This window comes from Gossypium arboreum, chromosome 6 (genome assembly GCF_025698485.1).
Source record: "Gossypium arboreum isolate Shixiya-1 chromosome 6, ASM2569848v2, whole genome shotgun sequence".
NCBI classification, from domain to species: domain Eukaryota; kingdom Viridiplantae; phylum Streptophyta; class Magnoliopsida; order Malvales; family Malvaceae; genus Gossypium; species Gossypium arboreum.
In genome coordinates this window covers 134,216,184-134,234,360 of record NC_069075.1, presented here as the reverse complement: position 1 = coordinate 134,234,360, position 18,177 = coordinate 134,216,184, and the positions used below count along the sequence as shown (strand labels likewise).

General features: G+C 37.2%; 2 non-coding genes across 2 annotated transcripts; one reads left to right on the top strand and one right to left on the bottom strand.

The window, feature by feature from the left end:
- Window positions 1-681: 681 nt before the first annotated feature.
- Window positions 682-788, bottom strand: LOC128294948 (small nucleolar RNA R71). Its single transcript, XR_008285255.1, has one exon. It is a non-coding gene; the product is annotated as a small nucleolar RNA R71 (small nucleolar RNA).
- Window positions 789-7,516: 6,728 nt separating this feature from the next.
- LOC128294323 (small nucleolar RNA R71) lies at window positions 7,517-7,623 on the top strand. Its single transcript, XR_008284635.1, has one exon. It is a non-coding gene; the product is annotated as a small nucleolar RNA R71 (small nucleolar RNA).
- The last annotated feature ends 10,554 nt before the right edge of the window (window positions 7,624-18,177 follow it).

Genomic DNA, 18,177 nt, shown 5'->3' with positions numbered 1-18,177 from the left:
GCATGTAAACAGGGCATACAGTATCAATCAATAGGACATCATCATGCTTAATCATATTAGTCATACAGTCATTTCAGTCAATTAGGGGTCTAGGTTTTTATAGTTTATAACAAAAAGAAACCCCTCAGGACCTCTACTTTTTCATAGCAAAATTGAAAGTACAGCTCATAGAAATCATAGAGAAATAATGCGAAGCTTACGGTATATACAGGAAGAGCACAAGGATGACACCAATAACACCGAGGAGATGGCTGAAAATCAAAACAATCCGCTGCCTCCTGTGGTTGCCGTAAATCCAGTGAATCGAAATCCTGCTCCTCGTACTATGTACGACTATGCTAAGCCCAATTTAATAGGAACTGAATCGAGTATAGTTAGACCTGCTATTGCTGCAAATAATTTTCAACTGAAACCTAACACGATTCAAATGATACAACAGTTTGTTCAGTTTGATGGTTTGCAGGACAAGGATCCAAACACTCATTTAGCAAATTTTCTGGAATTTTGCGACACCTTTAAGATCAATGGCATTTCTAACGATGTCATTCGCCTTCGATTTTTCCCTTTTCATTAAGGAATAAAGCTAAACAGTGGTTGAACTCGTTACCACGAGGGTCAACTACTTGGGAACAAATGACCGAAAAATTTTTACTTAAATATTTCCTGCCGGCTAAAATGGCTAAATTGAGGAATGATATATCTTCTTTTGTGCAGATGGATTTAGAAACTCTTTATGATGCATGGGAGAGATACAAGGACTTATTGAGAATGTGCCCTCACCATGGGTTACCTCTATGGCTACAGGTTCAGACTTTTTACAATGGTATAAACCCCTCAACAAGGCAACTGATCTATGCAGCCACCGGTGGAACTTTAAACAATAAAACACCAAATGAGGCTTATGAATTTATTGAAGAGATGTCACTGAACAACTATCAGTGGCAAGTCATGATAGCAAAACCAACGAAACCAGCCAGTGTTTTCAACCTAGATGCAGTCACCATGTTATCAAATCAGACAAAACTCTTAAATAAAAAGATTGATGGTTTGTATCGTTCTACTCAAGTACATCCAGTGATGAGGTGTTATTCAACTGGAGAAGGAGTGCCCAACACAGATTATCCATCCTTCAACCTAGGCACCGAAGAGGAGCAAATAAATTATATGGGTAATAATCCTAAACCTCAAAATAATCCTTATAGTAACACTTACAATGCAGGTTGGAGGAATCACCCAAACTTCTCATGGGGAGGCCAAACAAATCAGAGACCACCACCACCTCCAGGCTTTTAGCCAACCTACCAGTAAGAGAAAAAGCTGAACCTTGAAAAGATGCTAACGAAATTCATCTCGGTGTCAGAAACACGTTTCCAAAACACCGAAACAACGCTTAAAAATTAGCAAGCGTCAATTCAAGGTCTCGAGAGTCAAATAGGTCATCTTGCTAAGCTGATCTCAGAAAGACCACAAGGTAGCTTGCCCAGCAACACCGAGGCTAAACCAAAAGAGCAGCTTCATGTTATTACTGTTCAATATGAAGAAGGGTTAGTTGAGCCTAAACCAGAACCAAGGCAAGAAACAATGGAAAGTCAATATAAGGTGGATGAAAGCCAAAACAAACAAAAACCGATAAGTAGAAAATACACACCTCGCGCTCCATACCCTAAAGTAACAAAGACAGAACACACAAATGAACAATTAGGTAAATTTCTTAACATTTTAAAAAAGTTACATATTAACTTACCATTTATTGAAGCTCTTTCGCAGATGCCCAACTCAGTTAAATTTTTAAAAGAGCTTCTGGTAAACAAACGGAAGTTAGATGGTTCGTCGGATGTAAAGCTGAATGCAGTTTGCTCGGCCATTTTGCAGAGTAAATGATACGTGATATTCGTGACAGGTTTTAAATATTTATAATAAATCATTCTTGAAACTACCTATTATCACGATGAAGGAAAGTGTATCTATCGAACAGTAGTATAGCTTTAGCAAGACCGGATTATCGAACCCAAAGGAACTAAAAGTACTAGTATTAACTTTCTTTTTATTATTTAGCCTAAAAAAATTAAAAGGGTTTTGTTTATCTAACTAATTAACTAAACTAAGAAATCACAGAAAAGAAATTTAGGGAAAATACTTTTTGGAAAACTCGATTGATTAAGACAATACCTAAGGAAAAATCCACCTAGACTTTCTTGTTATTTGACTCTGAATCGGACAATTTATTCATTCAACTTGTTCCCTAGAGATCCCTAAGTTATATTCTCGAGACTAACAACGTCTAACCCTAGTTTGAATAATTGAAATCTCTTTCTAACTAACGCCCTAGGGTTGCATTAATTCGATCTATGGATCCCCTTATTAGGTTTCGCCCTAATTCGGCAAAATCTTGTCACCCTATCTCTAGGCGCGCAACCAACTCAGCTTAATTATGACAAACTTACTCTTAGACAGGGTCTATTCCTCCTCTAAATAAGAGCTTAACTTGAATCAATATCTTGGAATATCAAAACAAGAATTAAGAACACATAATTAAGAACAAGTCAAATATTTATCATACAATTTAGATAATAATAATAAGATCTGTCTTAGGTTTCATCCCCCTTAGGTATTTAGGGGTTTAGTTCATAACTAAAAAGGTAAACATCTCAGAAGAATAATAAATACAAAACATAAAGAAAAATCCAAAACTCCTGAAGGGAAATTGAGGGGAGATATTCAATCTTGATGATGAATACGATTTCTGAGATGGATCAATCGGCTTTCCTTGAGTAGTTCCCTGCTTCCTTCTCTGTGCGTCCCGTCTAAGTGCCTCCTCTGGTGTTTAAATAGGCTTTGGAATGCCTAAGAGCCCTCAAAATTGGCCTTTTCTGAATTGGACTAAACTTGGGCTCAGCAGGGACACGCCCGTGTGACACGCCCGTATGCGATTTCTTAAGGTCGTGGTCAAGGCTGTTAAATGGGCACGAGCGTGTGATCTACCCGTGTAATTTGTGCTTTGACCTTGCCAAAGGGACATGGCCGTGTGGTCTGCCTGTGTGAGGAAGTCCAAGCCGCGTTGATTTCGTCCGTTGGCCCATTTTCTCCGTTTTTGGCCCGTTTCTCGTTCCTTTCACTCTTCTATGCTCACCTAAGTATAAAACATGAAATTAAGGCATTAGGAGCATCAAATTCACCAAATCTAAGCAAAAATCATCCATAAAATGTGCTAAGCATGGGATAAAGATATGTATAAATTACGGTTTATCAAATACCCCCACACTTAAGCATTTGCTTATCCTTAAGCAAAATCCTCAACTCATAATCAAAATAAATTCTTCTCAGCTTATAATTTCTATCGATAATATCTCAAAATAATCCATAGGTAATCATACATTGAAAATTCAACTGAAAGAACGTCAAAGTTTCAAACATTCCAAGTTGAGCATTTTATCATGAAAACATAGGTGTCTCCCCTCATCCAAGTAATTACCTTTGATTCAAAATATCACAGAGTTTCACATCCTCACTAAAGATTCACTCAAATCACTCGAGGTGTTTAAGAACAATAAATGAAGCACTCAATAGTCAATAGTGAAAAGTCATTACCATAGGCTTACATGAAAATCAAATCTCCACCACTATAAATTGAGATGAAACATCAATCAAAAGGTCTTTAGAGGGTTGTAACGTGGCTTTGGTTAGGGGGTGTGGTCACAAGCTGAAAGAAAAGGTTAGAATCGAGATTGAATTGAAAAATTGCCTAACTAGAAAAAGAAATTAAACATCAATTGAGTACAAGTGAGCTTCTTCTCAGAAGATGGAATTTAGATACTGTGGTTCAACAATACCGAATTACTACTAATATGTAAGTAAGAATTTTTTTTTTAAAAACAAGTCAGCTACATAGAAGAGCAAAACATAGCTAAGCAATTAGTTCAAATCAAATCTCGACAAAAATAGGGATCAAATTAGGGGATTTCAACAATAATGGTTTATGGGTTAATATTGAGGGTAAATCAATTAATGGTTTGTTAGGCTCAAAAGGGTTTACTAAGGGTTAATTATGAAGGTAAGCTTTTGTGGAGTGAGTGGGTTAAACCTAAGTGCCTTTATCATTTTGACATATCAACTCAAATGGTGTAGTCTTAACATGCATAATCAAGCAAGTTCTAGAATAACAATTCAATACTGACGCACTCAAAGCAATAATAAAAGTGAGCATGAAAGAAATAATAGATGCTCTAAAGGCTCAAGATCTCACAAAAATTATGGCTTTTTGATGTTTAAACTTGTGACTTCCAACTCAAAATAATACCTAAACTTGGGGAAACAACCTAAAAGTTTTTAATTCTTCAAAAATCAACTTATCATGCTTGATTCCCTAATGTCTTAAAGTTTAAACAATCAATGCATAAATGCCTATGTTTTAATTCAAGATATATCAATAAACATTATAGATTAATTGGAATTCATTCTAATAATGATATGAGAAGATCGCATGAGAATAAAACAAAATTTAGGGATTTTTTTTATATAAAAGACCCCCTCACACTTAAGATGTACATTGCCCTCAATGTACAAAGGTAGATATATTGAAAAAGATAGATTTATAATCATAATATAGGAAGAGAAGTGAAACTTCCTGAATGATGAATGAATTCCTTAAACTGGAGTTTTGGAGAATAATCGACGCGAGAGTAGAGAAGGATACTCCGGTGGTGGTAGAGGTTCATTAGTCCCTAAGTCATGCACCAAAAGAATATTATATCTGGTGATAGCTATGGTCGTGGTCGAGCAGGATATGACAGCCGTGGAGAACCTTTCTTGGTGGAGTTTTTAGTTTATATGCGAGGATGAGCTTTAGAGCTCTTTCTGACTGTGATAAAATCAGGAATTCTTTAAGAGGTATACTAAAGCATAATTACTCGTAATGAAATAGCCGAAGAATAAAAATTATAAAAACTCAGGATAAAATAATATTAAAAGGAAATAAAAAAATAATTTCAAAATATAGAGATAAAAATAAAATAAAATAAAATAAATAATAGGTGTTTATAGAGAAATTGGGGCACACGGCCGTGGGGCATGCCCGTGTGCTCTAATCTCAGCCCGTGCGTTTCGTAGTTTTTGAAATTAGGCGTATTGGTGTACACGGCCATGTTGCATGGTCGTGTCGATCTCTGTTCGCTTCTCTCACGCCCGTGTATGTAGGCGCATGCCCGTGTTAAATTGAGAGGTTTACCCACGGTTTCAAAACACGGGCGTGTTGCACGCCCGTGTTATTTTGGCAGTTTCGCCCACGGCCATGTCGCACGACCGTGGCTACTTATCGTATCTCGTGTTGAGGAAGAAATTTTTGCCTTATTTTCACACGACCGTGTTGCATCCCGTGGTATGCGCATGGCCTACGGCACGCCCTTGTGCCTGGCCGTGTGGTTCTGAAAATCCTGTGTTCAGTGACTCAGTTAGTGAATTAAATATTAAAGACTAAAATTTAAAGAAGTTAGCATTGTTAGTGCTCAGGGTGCCTCCCGAGAAGCGCTTATTTATAGTCTAAGCTGGACTTACCTCTCTGGTGTGTGATCATGGTGGATCAAGGCGTTTACACTCTTCATCCCTGCTATTAATTTTATCAACATAAGGTTTAAGACGAGTACTATTTACCTTGAACGTGCTGAATTTTGGGTGATTTACCTCTACCGTACTGTATGGAAAAATGCTAGTTACCGTAAGATGGGTTTCCTCATTCGGTTCAGAAGTGGCAATTCGAGGATCTGCTGCATCTAGTAGTACTTTGTCTCCAACTTGAAGCTGATTTTTGGAAGAATTAGGCTCATCATGGCATGGTTTTCGTTTATCGTGTTTTCTCGGTTTATGTGTCCGTCATTCATCTAGCTCATCGATTCGTAACCTTCGTTCTTCATGGGTAGATTCTATGTTGTGGATTGAACATGGCTCATGTCTGTCCTTCGAACTTATTTCCTACAAAATAGGTTACACTGTATGATTAGTCTTAGTAGAACAATTGTACAATCACCTTCAATTTTCGATGTGTTGGTCGGGTTGCGAGCTTGAAGTTTGATTGTTCCGTCTCCTACACGAAGTGTAAGTTCACCTGTACCAACGTCAATAATTGTTCTAGCAGTTTCCAAAAAGGGCCTTCCCAAAATTAAAGGAACATTCCTGTCCTCTTCTATGTCTAAAACAATAAAATCAACTGGGAATATAAATTTGTCAATTTTAACGAGTACGTCTTCAATGATACCCCTAGGAAATCTGACAATTTTATCTACTAATTGAATGCTCATCCTAGTTTGTTTGGGTTACCCTAGACCTAGTTGCTTAAACAATTTGTAAGGCATAACATTGATACTAGCCCCTAGATCGGCCAACGCATTATTAATATCTAAACTACCAATTAAACAAGGAATCGTAAAACTCCCTGGATCTTTTAGTTTGTTGGGTAGTTTATTCTCAAGAATGGCTGAGCAAACTGCGTTTAGCTCCACATAAGACCTTTCATCCAACTTTTGTTTATTTGCTAAAAGCTCCTTTAAAAATTTGACTGCGTTCGACATCTGTGAAAGTGCTTCAATAAACGGTAGGTTAATATGTAGTTTCTTTAAAAGTTTAATGAATTTACCAAATTGTTCATCTGAGTGGTCTTTCCTTGTCGCATTGGGGTATGGCACACGAGGTTTATATTCTAGACTTATCGATTTTTGTTCGTTTTGACCTACCTCACTCTTACCTTTGCTTACCATCGATTTTGGCCTTGGTTTACCACTGACCCTTCCTCGTCTTGAATGGCAATTACATTGAGTTGCTACCTTGGGTTAGATTCAGTATTGCTTGGCAGGCTACCTTGTGGTCGTTCGAAAATCAACTTGGCGAGCAATCCAATTTGAGTTTCAAGCCCCTGGATTAATGCTTGTTAATTTTTGAGTGCCGTCTTAGTATTCTGAAAACGAGTCTCTGACACCGAGATGAATTTGGTTAGCATCTCCACAAGGTTTGGCTTCTTCTCTTGTTGGTATGGTGGTTGCTGAAAGCCTGGAGGGGGTAGTGGTTTCTGATTTCCTTGGCCTCCCCATGAAAAATTTGGGTGAATCCTCCAACCTGCATTGTAAGTATTGCTATAAAGATTGTTTTGAGATTGAGGATTATTACCCATGTAATTTAACTGCTCGTTCTCCATATTGTGGCCATAAGGTGGGTATTATGAATTGCTCGATCCACCACAATTTGCTTCGCACTACATTACTGGGTGAACCTGTGAAGAACTAAGAAAACCATAAATTTTCTTATTCAAGAGTTCTACCTGATTAGAGAGCATGGTGACCGAATCGACGTTGTAAACACCAGCTGTTTTCATTGGCTTTGTCCTCATGCTTTGCCACTGATAGTTATTCAGTGACATCTCCTCTATAAATTCATAGGCATCTTCAGGTGTTTTATTATTGATGGTTTTGCCAGCAGCTGCATCAACCATTTTAGACCATTATGAAAAGTTTAAACCTGTAGCCAGAGTGGTAACCCATGGTGAGGGCATCTTTGCAAAATGTCTTTGTATCTTTCCCATGCATCGTAGAGTATGTCTAAATCCATCTGCACAAAAGAAGAGATATCATTACGTAATTTAGCCGTTTTAGCCGACGAAAAATATTTTAGTAAAAACTTTTTGATCATTTGTTCCCAAGTAGTGATTGACCCTCGTGGTAACGAGTTCAACCATTGTTTAGCTTTGTTTCTCAAAGAAAAAGGGAATAACTGAAGGCGAATGGCGTCATCAGAAACGCCATTAATTTTAAATGTATCACATAGTTCTAAAAAGTTTGCTAAGTGCACGTTAGGATCTTCGTCCTAGAAACCATCAAACTAAATAAATTGTTGTATCATTTGAATTGTGTTAGGTTTCAGTTCAAAAGTATTTGCAGCGAGCAGGTCTAACTATGCTCGATTCAGTTCCTATTAAAGAAGGTTTAGCATAATCATACATAGTGTACGGAGTAGGATTCTGATTTACTGGATTAACAACAATCGCAGGAGGTATCAGGTTTTCTTGGTTTTCAGCCATCTCCTCGATTGTGGTTGAAGTATCGTCCTCTTGCTCGTCCTCTATGTATCTTGGGCATCGCCTTATTTCTCTCCGGTTCCTGTGAACTGTGCGGTCGATCTCACTGTCAAAAAGTAATGGTCCTGACGGGTTTCTTCTAGTCATAAACTATAAGAACCTGTCAGAAAAAGGGAAAAAGAAGAATTAGTAATAAAAATTAGAATAAAATTTAAATTGCAGTAAAAGTAAATGGCTAAAGTAATAAAAATCGAGTGTTCCTAATATCTTAGTTCCCCGGCAACGGCACCAAAAACTTGATACGTGATATTCGTGACAGGTTTTAAATATTTATAATGAATCGTTCTTGAAACTAACTATTATCACGATGAAGGCAAGTGTACCTATCGAATAGTAGTATAGCTTTAGCAAGACCAGATTATCGAACCCAAAGGAACAAAAATTACTAGTATTAACTTTTTTTTTATTATCTAGCCTAAAAAAAATAAAAGGGTTTTGTTTATCTAACTAATTAACTAAACTAAGAAATCACAGAAAAGAAATTTGGGGAAAATACATTTTGGAAAACTCGATTGATTAAGACAATACCTAAGGAAAAATCCACCTAGACTTCACTTGTTATTTGACTCTGAATTGGACAATTTATTCATTCAACTTGTTCCGTAAAGATCTTTAAGTTATATTATTATCTCTCTCGAGACTAACAACGTCTAACCCTAGTTTGAATAATTGAAATCTCTTTCTAATTAACGCCCTAAGGTTGCATTAACTCGATCTATGGATCCCTTATTAGGTTTCACCCTAATCCGATAAAATCTTGTCACCCTATCTCTAGGCGCGCAACCAACTCCGCTTAATTATGACAAATTTACTCTTAGACAGGGTCTATTCCTCCTCTGAATAAGAGCTTAACTTGAATCAATATCCTGGAATATCAAAACAAGAATTAAGAACACATAATTAAGAATAAGCCAAATATTTATCATACAATTCAGATAATAATAACAAGATCCGTCTTAGGTTTCATCCCCCTTAGGTACTTAGGGGTTTTAGTTCATAACTAAAAAGGCAAACATCTCAGAAAAATAATGAATACAAAACATAAAGAAAAACTCAAAACTCCTGAAGGGAAATTGAAGGGAGATCTTCAGTCTTGATGATGAATCCAACTTCTAAGCTGGATCAATCGGCTTTCCTTGAGCAGTTCCATGCTTCCTTCTCTGTGCGTCCCATCTAAGTGCCTCCTCCAGTGTTTAAATAGGCTTTGGAATGCCTAAAAGCCCTTAACATTGGCCTTTTTCGAATTGGACTAAACTTGGGCTCGGTAGGGACACGTCCGTGTGCGATTGCTTAAATCTGTGGTCAAGGCTGTTAAATGGGCACAAGCGTCTGATATACCAGTGTAAATCGTGCTTTGACCTTGCCAAAGGGGCACGGCTGTGTGGTCTGCCCGTGTGAGGAAGTCCAAGCTATGTTGATTTCGTACGTTGGCCTATTTTCTCCATTTTTCGCCTGTTTCTCGTTCCTTTCACTCTTTTATGCTCACCTAAGTATAAAACATGAAATTAAGGCATTAAGAGCATCGAATTCACCAAATCTAAGGAAAAATCATCCATAAAATGTACTAAGCATGGGATGGAGATATGTATAAATTACGGTCTATCAATAAACTACCTAGTAAATTGAAGGATCCAGGGAGTTTCACTATTCCATGTTTAATTGGTAGTTTAGCTGTTAATAATGCTTTGGCCGACTTAGGGGAAAGTATTAACGTCATGCCCTATAAAATGTTTAAACAACTAGGTCTTAGGAAGCCCAAATAAACTAGGATGAGTATACAGTTGGCAGATAAAACTATTAGGTTTCCTAGGGGTATTGCTGAAGATGTGCTTGTTAAAATTGACAAATTTATATTCCCAGTCGATTTTATCGTCTTAGACATGGATGAGGACAGTGACGTACCCTTAATTCTGGGTAGACCATTTTTAACAACTGCTAGAACTATTATTGATGTTGGTACAAGAGAACTAACGCGTCTTATAGGCGATGACACGATTAAACTTCAAGCTCGTGATTCCGTCAGACTATCTAGTGATCGAGATGATATTACGAATTCTTTCCATAAGAATAACATCTTGGCTCAAACTTCTGTGCAGGAAATCCCTAGGGATAAAGTGATGGATCCACGAACAACTTTTGAGGAATAAAGATTACAAATCGAGGAACTAGATGAATGGCGAACAAAAGTTAGGAAGAAATCGAGAATACACGATGAACCAAAGTAGTGTCATGATAAACTTAAAGGTTAATCGAATCAACTGAAGGTTGGAGACAAAGTACTGTTAGATGAAATAGACCCTCATGCTGCCACTTTTGAACCTAATGGAGCAATCCCTTTTGCGGTACCCACCGTTTTCCAATATGGTACAGTCGACGTGACTCATTCTAAATTCGGCACTTTTAAGGTAAATAGTACTCGTCTAAAACCTTATTTTGATAGGATTGATAGCAGGAATGAGGAGTTTCAACTCCTCGAACCACCATGAACGTGCAAATATGATGTAAGTTGAGCTTAGACTTTAAATAAGTGCTTCTCGGGAGGCAACCCAGCACTAACATCACTCCTATTTACTTTATCTATTTTTCGTGTTTTTTATGCAGGTACATTAACCTACACGGCATGGACACATGGGCGTGTCCTTGGCCGTGTGGAAATAGGGCTAAAAATTCCCAAGTATCGACATACACACTGCCATAAACTCGAGACAAATACAAAATCCATCGTGACTCAATCCCATTTCCATTCGAATATCATGATCGGCTGAAGTAACCCTGAAGGCACTTGAAGTTCCGCTTTCACTTGTTGACATATCAAACACTTCGAAACAAAGTCAGAAATGTCTCGTTTCATACCAGGCCACCAAAAATGACGTTTCAGATCGTTGTACATTTTCGTACTCCCTGGGTGAATTGACATTCTGCTACTATAAGCCTCATTCAAAATTATCGAAATAAGTTCTGAATTTCTTGGAACACACAATCGACTTCTGAACCTCAAACAATCGTCGTCATCAATTTGAAACTCTGATTCCATATTTAATACACATTCAGCTCGTTTTGCAACCAATTCATCGTCGACTTTCTGGGATTCCCGTATTTGATGAATCATTAATGGTTTGGCCTTTAATTCTGCTACCAACGCATTATCAGATGAAATGGACAGGTGTACATTCATCGCTCGTAAAGCAAACAGTGATTTACGACTTAAAGCATCGGCAACCACGTTAGCCTTTCCCGGGTGATAGTCAATGACAAGCTCATAATCTTTCAACAACTCAAGCCAACGTCTTTGTCGCAGATTCAAATCTCTTTGAGTCATCAAATATTTGAGACTTTTGTGATCCAAATATACATGACACCTCTCTCCAAACAAGTAGTGTCGCCATATTTTCAAAGCGAATATGATGGCAGCTAATTCGAGATCATGGATCGGATAGTTTTTTTCATATGGCTTCAATTGCCTCGATGCGTAAGCTACAACTCAACCTTCTTGCATCAACACACGACCCAACCCAAATAAGGACGCATCACTGTAAATGACAAACTCTTTACCGGATTCGGGCTGCACTAACACTGGGGCTTCCGTCAAAAGTGTTTTCAGTTGGTCAAAACTTTTCTAGCACTTTTCTAACCATTCGAACTTAATATCTTTCTGAAGTAGCTTCGTCATTGGTGTGGCTATCATCGAGAAACCTTTTACAAACCGTCTGTAGTAACCAAAGAAGTGCCAAAAGCTCAAACTTCATAATATTTCTCGGGGGCTTCCAATCAAGTATGGTTGAAATTTTGCTCGGATCAACTCGAATTCCCGATGCGGATACAACATGTCCCAAAAAGCTAACTTCTCTCAACCAGAACTCACATTTACTGAACTTAGCATATAACTGCTTATCCCGTAAAATCTGCAACACTAATCTCAGGTGTTCGGCGTGTTCAGTTTCATCGTGTGAATAAATCAATATGTCATCTATAAACACAACTACAAACCGGTCCAAATACTGCCTGAAAATTCAGTTCATCAAATCCATAAATACTGCAGGGGCATTAGTGAGCCCAAACGGCATCACTAACAACTCGTAATGACCGTATCTTGTTCTAAAAGCAGTTCTAGGTATATCTGAATCTCGAACTCACAACTGATAATAACCCGATCTCAAATCTATCTTTGAAAACACTGAAGCTCCCTTCAGCTGATCAAACAAATCATCAATACGCGGTAATGGATATTTATTCTTTATCGTCACTTTATTCAATTGACGATAGTCGATGCACAATCTCATGGTTCCGTCCTTCTTTTTCACGAACAATACTGGTGCACCCCAAGGCGAGAAACTCGGTCGAGCGAAACCTCTATCCGTCAACTCTTGCAATTGAGTTTTCAATTCCTTCAATTCCGTTGGTGCCATATGGTACTGCGCTATCGAAATTGGTGTAGTCCCAGGTATAAGTTCAATACCAAACTCTACCTCCCGAATAGGTGGTAACCCTGACAATTCCTCGGGAAAAACATCTGGATACTCACAAACCACTGATACTGATTCAAGCCTCTTTTCTAATTCTTTACTATCAAGTACGTACGCAAGATACGCCTCACACCCCTTTTTGACATATTTCTGAGCCAACATCGAGGATATAACTGCTGGTAACCTGTTCATATCAGTAGACTTAACTCGGATTATCTCATCATTTACACATCTCAAATCAATAGTCTTTCTTTTGCAATTCACAACTGCATCATGAACGGTCAACCATCCATATCGAGAATAACATCAAATTCATTAAACGGTAAAAGTATCAAATTGGCCTGAAAACAGGAACCTCAGATTATCAGGGGACATTTCCTGCACACTTTGTCGACTAAAACATATTGACCTAAGGGATTTGACAACCGGATTACGAACTCAGTAGACTCAACAGGTAGAGTCTTACTGGATGCTAAAGTCTCACATACATATGAATGAGTAGAACCAGGGTCAATCAAAGCAATCACATCAGTATCAAAGAGAGTGAAAGTACCGGTAATAACATCAGGCGAAGAAGCATCCTCGCGTGCGCGTATAGCATAAGCTTTAGCAAGAGCACGAGCCTCAGATCTGGTTGTAGCATCTCTAGACCCTCTTTGACCGCCACTAGAATTCCCCGTATTCCTAGGTGGTCTACCTCGTGCTGTAATACTCGGTTTCTCATTCTGGTTCACATTTTGCTCGGATAATCTCGGTCAGTCTTTAATAAAATGGTCAAATGACCATGATTTATAACAGGAGCGGTCATGAAATCTACAACTCCTCGAATGCCATTTACCACAATACTTGCACTCTGTCCTGTCCCGACGACCATTTCCAACACTGGCAACTGAAGTGGCTCGTGTACTCACAGGGGGTCGATCGTGGTCTCGTCTGGAAAAACCCAAAATATTCTTTGATCGGCCAGAATCATCTCAAAATTTCTTCGATGATTGCTGAAAAGACTTTCCTGAAGATCTTTTACGAAATTCTCCAACTTCGACATCAGCTTTCCTTTTTTCTTTACTAAGCTCTTCGGCCTTGCAAGCTTGCTCGATAAGTATTACGAAATCTCGTATTTTAAGAATGCCAACAAACATCTTTATATCTTCATTCAACCCATCTTCAAAACGTTTACACATAATAGCCTCAGATGATAGACATTCCCGAGCATATCTACTGAGTCTGACAAACTTTCGTTCATAATCAGTAACTGACATGGAACCCTATTTAAGCTCAAGAAATTCTTTTCGTTTCTGATCAATGAACCTCTGACTGATATATTTTTTTCGAAATTCAATTTGGAAGAACTCCCACGTCACCCGTTCTCTAGGTACAACAGAAACCAATGTGTTCTACCAATAGTAAGCAGAATCACATAACAAGGATATAGCACATTTCAGGCATTCATCGGGTGTGCAAGATAGTTCATCAAGTACTCGAATAGTGTTGTCCAACCAAAATTCAGCTTGCTCGGCATCATATTTCACTATTTACAAAGATCATACTAATACCTTTAATTACGTTCTTTCATATGATGACATACAATTACCAATTATATTGTTTTCTTATCCTCAAATACCGAATTCATTTACACACACACACACACACACACACACACACACACACACACACACACACACACACACACACACACACACACACACACACACACACACACACATATATATATATATATATATCGTTCTTTGATATTAGTAAATCACTTAGAAATCAATTCAAATATGAGCACATAACACGAACCTTAACGTGTAAAATATATAATACTTACGCAACGATGTTTACCACTGACATTCGAAGTCGCAATCTTACTTAACTTCGGCATCGGTTCATCAAATCTTAGAGCTCTAATACATTACTAGCATAAGCTCGGGTCTTTAACCCGGATATTTTTCCAAAGACGTAGCTCGGACCTCAAGTCCGGATATATTTCTAGCATATAGCTCTGCGGATCTCATGTCCGGATATTTTTCCAGCATATAGCCTGCGGACCTCATGTCCGGATATATTTCTAGCATATAGCCTGCGGACCTTATGTCCGGATATATTTTCAATCTCATATATATTTAATCATATTTTAACACATCTCAGTCATCTTATCACTTAATAGTCGTATATTACATTCGAATATAAACTCGATACGAACATCATTCACATTTCAGCTCAATGGTTATATCTCATATCACTCATTCTCTTCACCATTTAATCTTAAATTCAAAGTGACCATCAAACTATAAGTCATACACATGCATTATCTATTATACATCTTAATTCAAGTGCAAGCCAAAGATCACAATTTACCTACTATACTCTTATAATGGCATCGTCAATTATATACTAAAGGAAACTACTTAAGACTTACCTCGGATATTTTGAACAGTTTCGGATAATCTACTCGACTGCTTTCTCCTTTCCCTTATCTGATTTAGACCCTCTTAGCTCTTGAGCTTGATTCAAACAAATAGATCCATTTAATTACTTATCAATTTAACAATTCGATTTAATACATGTATATCGTGCCATTAAGTACAAATGATTTTATTAACTAGCTATTTAAACATCATGCTCTACTCATGCACAATCGAAAATATTACTAGCGTATTACCTTGCATTTTCGAATTACATAACCATCACTTAATTTCATAACAAAAAATACACATATTATCTCAGATTAACACAAGAATCAAATGCATCACTCAAAATGCCAAAGTCCAACTAAGTCTACCATTATAGCATTATCAAGTTTATGTATTTAGTAATTCACATTCAAACACATTCGGCACTATGTATCTGATCAAATGTTTCATTTAACGCTAAACTCAACTTATAACCTTCCCTAATTAAAACATTCAACACCGACTAGACATGCTTACATGCCTAAGCCGAATATCATTTTAGACATTTGAGAAATCATTTCTCAATTCATCTTATTAGTGTTACCTCACTCAAAACATTTACACCAATTTATTATAATTAAAACCCTTGTTCAAAATAATATTCACTATAATACTATGGCCGAAACTCCCAAATAACTAACATAGTAACTTAGATTCAATATAATCACGAATATATATATACAACCTAAATTCCTCTCTTAACACATAATTTACTATCTTGGAATTCATTTTCTAACTAAATTAACTTACTCCAAAGCCGAATGCTACTTAAGCATTAAGCTCATGTTCTTTTCATTATTAAGCAATTTTCATAACTCAACTAACATCCATTTTCAATTTAACATCAACATTAAAAAAATTTAACACAAAAATTCATAGCCGAATGTTGTTTATCTTAAGCTACCACTATATAATTACTTATCACTTCATACCATATTATTAAAATTGAACTAATTATACTTATATAAATACTATCAAAGCCGAAACCTATGCATAGCATTATTCAAGATTTATACCCTTAAAATCATTTACAAGGCCGAATTTGTTCAAGTAACTCAACAAGTCCAAGTTCATCTATTTCATATATAAATACTAACAATTAAGTATTAACTAGTTCAAACTTCATTTAACCATAAGAACAACAATCTATCCCCTTCAATTTCTCCCATGGCCGAATGCTCAAGACACCACAGAACTCAAAATTTTGTCATGGGTTAAGTAAAGAACTTAATAACTAACTCAAAATATGCTAAAAATCCAAGAATTAACATGAATTACTTACCTTATTTAAAGTTCAAGATCACCGAATGGTTTGCTCTTTTCCTTCTTTAAAATCGGCTAGGAAGAAACAATGATGAATACTTTGTTTTCTTTACCCATTTTCTACCTTTAATTATTATTATCCTATAATTTAAAGCCATTTAATTAAAAATAATGCTAATAGAAAATTCATATATTTTATACTAACTAACAACATGGCCGGCCACTATCAAAAATGGGTAATTTGACATGCAAAACCATTCTTTTCAATACATACATTTTTCTCACATAAGTCCTATTTAATAATTTCATATACAAATGACAAAATTAAAGCATGAAACTTTCACATATGCATGTACACATATAATAAGCATAGAATATAACAATTAATTATTTTTGTAACTCGGTTTTGTGGTCTTGAAACCACTTTACGACTAGGGTCAAATTAGGGCTGTCACACTTACCTTGGAGTTTTGCACTACTTTCCATCTTCAGCACGTGATGTCCACCCATGACGAGGCTGGCACTATTACATTTCGACTTGGTGGACTGGTACGACAAATAAGCGTACCAGAGTTTGGAGCTGCTTTGGGCCTCTACACAGAGGAGTTTATGGCTTTCGAGGTTTTTCTACATCTTCACCGCCATATACACTACTCGCCCTCCTGCTGTTGGACCGACCTTACAGCGAGTAATGTTCCTTATAACGCAAGTCACTCAAAGGCGACTTCTCTCCCCCCAGCACTACGCTACGTCCATGCTATCTTGGCTCACACTCTGACTGGGAGGAGAGAGAGCATCAGCGTCGTTAGCACCACCGATGTTTACTTCTTATGGAGCATGGCGACTGGTCATGTATTTGATTTGGCATACTTTACTGCCCTTTCTTTTCGGCACCAGACAGACCGCCATAGGAGGGCCCCATCTGCCTTGGCCCTACGTGACTCGCCTCGCTCGACACTTCAGCCTCTTCAACACTCCAGAGATGTCATCAACACTCACACTAGTAGGCCAGATGTCTCCTCAGGGAATTTCTAGTATGATCCACATTAGGATGATAGAGCGACGTCGTGAATTCAACCCCCATCAGTATAGACTCGTTCATTCTGATGACCAAGATGAGTTAAGGACATTATTAATGATGTCCCTCCCCCTCAGGAGGACCCACACCCAACACCACCACCAATTCACCGACCTCCTACAGCCACTTTGACCGATATATTCAAGCAACTAACTCGTTTCAAGCAACAGTGATTTGCGAGGTTCAACAGCATCGAGGCAACTCTACAGCAGATCTACCAGCACTTCAACATCTAGCCTCCACCACCACCACCTCCTCAAGATCCATCAACCAATGAGGACTTTTGAGTCCATTTATTTTTTATCTTTTATTTTTTGTTTTTTTTTATTTTTATTTTTAGTTTATGTTTATTTTAAAGACTTTTCGTTTATACTTTTAAACTATGTTTATCTTTATAGCTATTATCAAGTAACCTTTTAATTCTCTTCACAGTTGTGTTTATTTTTTTTAATAGTAGCTCCGACTCATGCACACCATTGGTCATATCTACAATTTTCACTTTCATTATTCCAAGGATTCTAACCAAAAATAATCAGGGCAGTTTCGCTTCTCTCCCTCTTTTATGATATTATGCGTCTATTGTTATCTATCTTTGTACATTGATGACAATGTACATTTTAAGTGTGGGGAAATTATTTATATGATTCTTTGAAAATCCCTGAATTTTGTCTTGTTCTCAAATAACTCTCTCATATCACTATTAGAATGAATTTTGATTGATTTATGATTTTTATTGATAAGTTTTGAATTTAAGCATAGGGAATTGTGCATTGATTGTTTAAACTTTAAAGATAGTAGAGA